We start from the raw sequence: 7,248 nt of genomic DNA on the forward strand, positions 1-7,248 counted from the left end.
TATTGAATAGAGGCCAGATTTATACGAAAATGCATAACATTGTACACTAACAAGGAGAGGACACGCTCTGTGTATCACCGAATGAAATAAGATTGTGTGAGATGAAAGTACAAGACGTATCTGGTATGGGTCGCCAATGACCCCTCGTTTTGGAAGTAATGGCTATTGCCTCAATTAATGTTCGCTACTTGGCTACCTATCGTCTTTTGAAAATCGCAGTCAGAATTTTTAGGTATTTCACTGCCCTGAAGTTTTACTAAAATTATAGGAAACTTAAAAACGGTGTTTTTTTTAGTAAGAAATGAGTGTATTTAGTGTATATGTGGAGAGAAACATTTGAAGAGTCCACTGCAAGAATGATGGATGTCACTTTCTTGTCGAAAATGAACCAAGACTGTCAATGCATAGCTTAAGACATATAGAATGTACATACAGAGTTATATGGCATTAACACTGATAGTCTTTGTCCAGTAATGAAAGGAAAATCACAGTCAAGCTTTGAGCGATAAGCATTTCAAACTGTCAATCGCTTCTCCTGAAAAATGTATTGCAAATGACATCCATCATTCTTGCAGTGGACTCTTCATTTGTTAAATCATTAGCTCTCCAGTGAGGGCGATCAAAAAGATCCTGAATACAGAAAAATCGTTAGTTAATTGTAAAAAAAAAAAACTAAATTATGAATTTGGTATTCGCTTGATGCTAAAATGTCATAATGACAAAATTATCTTTCCTCAAAATATAAAGAAAAAGATTGCTTGTCTGAAAGAGAGAAAGAGTTCATAATAAAACACTATAAAAATAAAAAAAGCCATTGTCATCACATCTTTCTTATTAAATTACGTTCATTTTAAATGCATATCGTATTAAGCTTCTTCATCATCATCCTTCACGTATTAGGCCTCTGTAGACCTGTTTCGGCCCCATCTAGCAGTCTTCTTAAAGGTCTTCCTGGTCGACGATGTCCTCTAGGTTTATATTGCATCATAATTTTTGGGATTCTTGAATTTTCCATTCTTCTTACATGATCTAGTCAATTTAATTTGTATCTGCTGATTTTTTCTTCTACTGACTATACTTCTAATTGTTCTAAAATTTCTTCATTCCTTTTTCGGTCTAAAAGAGTATATCCTGCTGTTCTCCTGAAAAATTTCACTTCCGTTGCTTTGATTCTGTCCATATCTTTTTCTTTTAATGTCCAAATCTCGCTTCCGTATAAAAGGGAGGGTAATGCTAGTGTATTATATAGTTTTATTCTTGTAGATTTTTGTAGTAATTTAGCTTTTAATGTATCGTTTATTATTCTTAGAGTTTGTGTAAATTTGGTAATTTTCTTGTTCACATCTTTTTCATTTTGATAAGATATTTCACAACCCAGATAATTGAAGTTTTGTACTTGTTCGAGGCATTGGTTATTGTGTATTATCTTACTTCTGACTGGGTTGTCCTAAAACTGCCATAAGTTTTGATTTTTCCTATTGAGTTTATGGCGCATATTCGTGTATATTAATAAACATATTTTTAGTCCTTTGTACATCTATCGAAAATGAGAGATAATTTCGCGAATTAATGTATTTCTTACAAATGCGTCAAGATTTCGTGAATGCTTCAGAAAATATTCTGACTATCTAAAGTGGGTGCTCCTGTTATGGCCATGTTCCTAATATGGCCACCCCCCTATTGTGAGTTAGTTAACCAAAAAATCCGCTAAATTGCAGCAGAATCCAGTGAAAGGGCATCCTGGTATGTCACTTGATCGTTTTCCATCCAGTCAGGTTCAGCAAAATGGCGTCAGTTGCCTGTTTTGCGGTTTTCATGTGACCTTTTCTTATTTTTCTCTGGTAAGTCTCCTTTGTTTTATGCATGTTTTTCAAAGACTTGTTTCATGAAAACCATAGTACTCCATTCAGTTTTTAATGTTCTGTTGATTGAAGTTGTAGTTGATGGCGTATCTTTTACGAGTTGTTCATAATCAAACGATTTTCGTGAAAGCTTACCTGCTCCTGATATGGCCATATCAAATGCACCATGGCCATATCAAGTTCATTTCACTTTTATTTTTTCACCTGACAAATTTACATGCCTATAGCTGGGATTACGCAAAAATTTTGTATTATAAGAAAAACAACTTAATTTTTATGGAAAAACCTGTTCTGACTACACTTTTGAATGATAAAAAAGATTAAGTGTCATATTTATTCATTTTACACCAAAATTATTTAATTTTAACACAACTGCGCTATCAAACTGAAAACAATCACGATTTGTAGAACATGGAACAAGGGTGGCCATATCATGTGCACATGTTCCTGATATGGCCACTAGGTAGACTTTTGGAATTTGGGACTTTTTGGACAATTAAAGCTATTTTTATGGGAAAGGAAATTGTTTTAAGAAAGTCCATTAGATTGAGAACGAGTAAGAAAAAAGTGGTTTACATTTTTTTTTTTTTCAAAATGACGGCTAGAAAAATTCTCAAACTTTAGCATGGCCATATCAGGGACACCTACCTTATAACCAAAAGCTAGAAATATCAAATCAAATACACGAACACAATACAGTACTATCTCACATTCACAATTTTAAAACGGTCGAAACAGCTACAGAGAAATAAAACAAAACTATTCTTGAGAGCGTGACCAACATTTTAAGAGTGAAGGACTGCCGGGAGAAGTTCCGAATACCCGACGGCTACAACAGAAACTTAAGTGGTTGTAGTCTATACAGAGAACAAAGACGTGAAACAGACGTAGCGAGACACGAACTCAAAGTTCGACCTATGTTTACTTGACATACAACTTCAAAATCTTCAGAGAAAAACCAGACATATTAATTTCCCTCCCTAGTTTGAGTACTCTTGAGTTTAGCAGAATTTTAATATAAAGTACCAAGTAAGTTTTATTATCCATTTTGCTTTCAGGTTAGTTCATAGAAACTTTTCTGCATCATTTAAAATTGTTATTTTTTAATTTATTACTGCGAATATAGTTATACTAGTGGCTTGTGCAGCGAATGCTGCTGCAAACTAAGTTCGTTAGACGTCCAAATAAAAATTTTTCAGATTTATTTTCAATGAAGAATACTTGTCTTTTTGATAGTTATTTGCTTCCATAATAATGAAACATACTCCCTCTGAATGGATTTTTTTAGGCCAAATACTTTTTCTTGAACCTATCCAACTTCAGTTTTTGAGTTTCAACGCGAAAACGCAAGTATCAATGACAGGACGATAGCAGTAGCTATTTCAGGTCATTGTGGATTGTAGGCAAAAGTTAAAAAAATGTCAGGTTTGCTAAGCTTTCGAACAATAGCATTTTCGTATAGCTGCTGCATGTAGAACTTGAAATATAGAGCGTAAAATCATTTTATCCTACTAAGAGATCTTGCAGAAATGATTAGATTAGATTAGATTAGATTTATTTATTTAACCTGGTAGAGATAAGGCCGTCAGGCCTTCTCTGCCCCTCTACCAGGGGATTACAACTATAACATGAACAATAAGATTACAATTAATATTAAATTTACAATTACAAATTAAAATGATCTGGAGACTACAAAATTTTCTAGGCCTCTTATTGTATCAGTAAGTAATACCTTTTTATCTCTCCTTAGGATCTGTAATTTTTGCACTCTCTCGAGCCAAAACTGAAGACAATGACATATATAAATGTCTACACCACACCGCCATTAAGTATATGAAAAAGACCCAACCCCACTGGGTTAATAAGTATAAAAATATTTGATTTTTAATAACAATATTATTATCTTACTTAAGTTTTCTAGTTATATATAGCAGTCACTCAGTAAGTTATAGAAATGAAGATCTAAATTAAGATATTCTCTACATTTACTTACATAACCTCAAAACGTTTCAATTTCATGTCATCAATATAGCATCAATATTATGTACAATTAATGAAGAATAGACGCATCATGATATTAACTATAATAATATTTAATTTCTAATGATAATAATGTCATCAAACCACCTCAAGTTTCGTAGACTTGAATATCCAATACACAGCTGTACTCATAAAATTATACACTACAGAATCAGTTTTTAATAACAAAGTGAATTGAGCTCTAAATAAGTCGGCAATCCTGCAGGTCATGGCCTATTGTTTATTGTAGTGTGTGTTTTGTTCTGAAATTCAATCAAGTCGGCCGTGATTCAACAAAATTAGTTCTCAAAACTGACAACAGACGGACTTTGGAAAATAGGAAAATTATGTACGAAAATTGACATTTCACTGAAAACTACTACTTTTCCGAAAAACTTTGGATGCCAGGCATGAAAATGAGGGGTCACTCATTAAAATCCGTTCAGCCGTTTTCCCGTAATTTCCATTACCAGTTGAAATTATATATATAGATAGGACTACTGTTGTGGTAGTTATGGCAACCACTGAAGAGGCAGTAGCAGTGATGGCCTTAGCTGTTATAAAGGCACTGAGCGAGGTGGCTCAAGCTTTAAGCACGAGACTCGCATTCGGGAGGTCCGCGGTTCAAATCTCCGGATCGACCAACCTGACTGTGATCTTTCCGTTGATTTCCACAGTTATATAGGCAAATTCCGGGTTGGAAATTTGATTGTCATGGTCCATTTCCCTTCAAGGCGAGGAGAAGAAGGATCTCATGCGGCCTATGGGTTCGTATACCTCATTCTCATTCATCCCAAAATCGGAGTGCACAATAGGCCACTATATTACCGGCTGTTCTGTATGGTTGTGAAACTTGGACTCTCACTCTGAGGTTAAGGGTGTTTGAGAATAAGGTGCTTAGGAAAATATTTGGGTCCACACCTGTGGAGTAACGGTCAGCGTGTCTCGCCGCGAAACCAGGTGGCCTGGGTTCGAATCCCGGTCGGGGAAAGTTACCTGATTGAGGTTTTTTCCGGGGTTTTCCCTCAACCCACTACGAGCAAATGCTGGGTAACTTTCGGTGCTGGACACCGGACTCATCTCACCGGCATTATCACCGTCATTTCATTCAGACGCTAAATAACCTAGATGTTGATACAGCGTCGGAAAATAACCCAATAAAATAAATAAAAAATATTTAGGGCTAAGCGGGATGAAGTTACAGGAGAATGGAGAAAATTACACAACGCAGAACTGCACGCAGTGTATTCTTCACCTGCCATAATTAGGAACATTAAATCCAGACGTTTGAGATGGACAGGACATGTAGCACGTATGGGCGAATCCAGAAATGCATATAGAGTGTTAGTTGGGAGACCGGAGGGAAAAAGACCTTTGGGGAGGCCGAGACGTAGATGGGAGGATAATATTAAAATGGATTTGAGGGAGGTGGGATATGATGGTAGAGACTGGATTAATCTTGCACAGGATAGGGACCGATGGCGGGCTTATGTGAGGGCGGCAATGAACCTTCGGGTTCCTTAAAAGCCATTTGTAAGTAAGTAAGTAAGTAAGTAAGTAAGTAAGTAAGTAAAATAGGCCACTGCCCAGGTGACGTTCTGAAGGGTTAGTCCTGCTCCCGGTAGCAGCAGCAATAATAATAATAATAATAATAATAATAATAATAATAATAATAATAATAATAATAATAATAATAATAATAATAATAATAATAATAATAATAATAATTCTAAACTTCTAGACAACTAGCCGCCCTCACATAAGCCCGCCTATCCTGAGCAAGATTAATCCAATCCCTATCATCGTATCCCACCTCCCTCAAATCCATTTTAATATTATCCTCACATTTACGTCTCGGCCTCCACAAAGGTCTTTATCCCTTCGGCCTCGCAACTAATACTCTATATGCATTTCTGGATTCGCCCAGAACAAACGTCTGGATTTAATGTTCCTAATTATGTCAGTTGAAGAATACAATACGAGCAGTTCTGCGTTGTGTAACTTTCTCCATTCTCCTGTAACTTCATCCCTCCTTGCCCTTAGCCTCTGTTCTTCTCCCAAAGTAAGAGTTCAAGTTTCACAACAATACAGAACAACCGGTAATGTAGGCTGTTTTATAAATTCTAACTTTGTGTTCCCCCCCACCCGAAATCAGACTGAATGACTGAAGCTTCTCAACCTAATAATAACAGGCGTTTCCCATATTTATTCTGAATTTAATTTTGGTGTCACTTTTGCTGCAAAATATTTGAATTTTTGCACCTCTTTACAGGATAAATCTCCAAATTTTATATTTCCATTTCGTACAATATTCTGGTCACGAGACATTATCATATACTTTGTCTTTTCGGGATTTACTTCCAAACCTATCTCTTTACTTGCTTCAAGTAAAATTCCCGTGTTTTCCATAACAGTTTGTGGATTTTCTCCTAACATATTCACGTCATCCGCATAGACAAGCAGCTGATGTAACCTGTTCGATTCCAAATCCTGTCTGTTATCCTGGGCTTTCCTAATGGCATATTCTAGAGCAGCGGTGGCGAAAATGTAATCGTGCGCCGAGTCACTGTGTAACCTGCAACGTGCATAGCACCTATGGAGGGAGGCGGACACCCTAAGGGGAAGTGAAGCAACTGTCTGACTTATTAACGGATTTTCATTTTCCTTACGTCAAGCACTTAAATATAATTTTATACAGTGCAAGGCTACAAACTAATGTTTAGTACGTGTAGCTAGCGAAGAAAGAAATGAACAATGAATGGACAATATCACAACCTAAAATTAACTGTCTTCAGAATGTCTCTGCGACAAAGTTTCAAAATCAGGAATTATGTCACTTACTGCCAGTCGTAGTTGATCACGAAGGTATTTATCTGTCAGTCGTGATCTAAATTTGGTTTTTACTATTTTAATTGTTGAAAATAATTTTTCATAAACGTAAGTTGTAGCGAACATGGCTTGAATGCAGCAAGCGAAAGAACGAAGCTTCGGATATTTACTTGTTTGCAAAAATTTGAAAGTTCAACATTATTTGTCAAGTCCTTACATCTAGGTTTCATTTGACATCACATAGTAAATCAGTGAGCTCAAATTGAAGAGCTAACCGCATTATTCGTACATCTGCTGAAAAAGGGGCGACGTACAGAGATGATGATGATGATGATGATGATGATGATGATGATAACAATAACACTTAACCTTTTAATGTTTCATCAGTAACATGTAGTATAATGCCGTTTTATGTTATACAACCGTTTTCCTAGTAATACTTGTGAACAAATCATACATTTAATATTCTCATCATTTTGACAGCAAAAAAATGCGTCCTCCCATCCTACTTGGAACTTTCGTACATGGTTTCGAGAGA

This window comes from Periplaneta americana, chromosome 11, assembly GCF_040183065.1.
Source record: "Periplaneta americana isolate PAMFEO1 chromosome 11, P.americana_PAMFEO1_priV1, whole genome shotgun sequence".
Classification (NCBI taxonomy): domain Eukaryota; kingdom Metazoa; phylum Arthropoda; class Insecta; order Blattodea; family Blattidae; genus Periplaneta; species Periplaneta americana.